Source organism: Nicotiana tomentosiformis, chromosome 1, assembly GCF_000390325.3.
Source record: "Nicotiana tomentosiformis chromosome 1, ASM39032v3, whole genome shotgun sequence".
NCBI lineage: Eukaryota > Viridiplantae > Streptophyta > Magnoliopsida > Solanales > Solanaceae > Nicotiana > Nicotiana tomentosiformis.
The window spans coordinates 61,666,646-61,668,674 of NC_090812.1; positions in this window are offsets into that span (position 1 = coordinate 61,666,646).

Genomic DNA, 2,029 nt, shown 5'->3' on the forward strand with positions numbered 1-2,029 from the left:
TGTAAACTGCGTACCCCAGTCAGAGATAATAGATACCGGTACGCCAAGAAGCCTGACGATCTCACGGATGTAGATTCGAGCTAGATTCTCAGAAGAATAGGTAGTCATCATATGAATGAAATGAGCCGACTTGGTCAACCTATCCACAATCACCCAAACTGCATCAAACTTCCGCTGAGTCCGTGGGAGACCAACAATGAAGTCTATAGTGATCCGCTCCCATTTCCACTCCGGAATCTCTATCTTCTGAAGCAACCCACCTGGTCGCTGAAGCTCATACTTAACCTGCTAGCAATTTAGACATCTAGCCACATACTCTACTATGTATTTCTTCATCCTCCTCCACCAATAATGTTGCCTCAGGTGCTGATACATCTTCGCGGCACCCGGATAAATGGAGTACCCCGAGCTGTGAGTCTCCTGAAGAATCAACTCATGCAAACCATCTACATTGGGAACACATAGCCTGCCCTGCATCCTCAATGCACCATCATCTCCAATAGCGACCTCCTTGGCATCACCGTGCTGGACTGTGTCCTTAAGGACAAGCAAATGGGGGTCATCATATTAACGCTCCCTGATACGATCATAAAGAGAAGACCGAGAGACCACACAAGCCAATACTCGACTCGGCTCAGAAATATCCAATCTCACAAACTAGCTAGCTAAGGCCTGAACATACAATGCCAATGGCCTCTCTGCTGCTGGTAGATATGCTAAACTCCCCAAACTCTCTGCCTGGTGACTCAAAGTATCGGCCACCACATTGGCCTTCCCAGGGTGGTAAAAAATAGTGATATCATAATCCTTAAGAAGCTCCAACCACCTCCGCTGACGTAAGTTAAGATCTTTCTACTTAAACAGATGATGCAAACTTCGATGATCGGTGTAAATCTCACAAGGAACACCATACAAATAATACCGCCATATCTTCAAGGCATGAACAATAGATGGTAACTCAAGGTCATGGACATGATAGTTCTTTTTGTGCACCTTCAGCTGTATGGACGCGTAGGCAATTGTCGTAACGTCCTGCATCAACACCGCACCGAGACCAATCTGTGATGCATCACAATATACAGTATAAGACCACAAACCTGTAGGTAATACCAATAATGGGGCTGTAGTCAAAGTTGTCTTGAGCTTCTGAAAGCTCTCCTCACATTCCTCTGTCCACCTGAACGGAGCACCCTTCTGGGTCAGCTTGGTCATAGGTGCTGCAATAGATGAGAATCCCTCTACAAAGTGACGGTAATATCCCGCCAAGCCGAGAAAACTTCGGATCTCTATAGTTGAGGACGATCTGGGCCAACTCTGCACTGCTTCAATCTTCTATGGATCCACCCGGATCCCCTCACTCGATACTACATGACCCAAGAATGCCATTGAGTCTAGCCAAAACTCACACTTAGAAAAGTTTGCATCTAACTTCTTTTCTCTTAAGGTCTGAAGTGCAGTCCTCAGGTGCTGCTCATGATCCTCCCGACTCCGGGAGTATACCAAAATGTTGTCAATAAATACAATGATGAATGAGTCAAGATAGGGCCGGAACACACTGTGCATCAAGTGCATAAAAGTTGCTAGGGCATTGGTCAGCCCAAAAGACATCACAAGAAACTCATAGTGACCATATCTAGTCCTGAAAGTAGTCTTCATGATATCCGGCTCCCTAATCTTCAATTGATGATAACCTGAACGTAAGTAAATCTTGGAAAACACTCTAGCACCCTGTAACTGATCAAATAAGTCATCAATACGAGGGAATGGATACCTGTTCTTCACTATGACTTTGTTCAACTGGCGGTAATCAATACACATCTACATAGAACCATCCTTCTTCTTCAGAAATAAGACAGGAGCACCCCAAGGTGACACACTGGGCCGAGTGAAGCCTTTATCAAGCAATTCTTGTAACTGCTCTTTCAACTCCTTCAATTCAGGAGGAGCCATATGATATGGAGGAATAGAGATGGGCTGAGTGCCCGGTAACAAATCAATGCCAAAATCAATATCTCTGTCGGGCGGCATG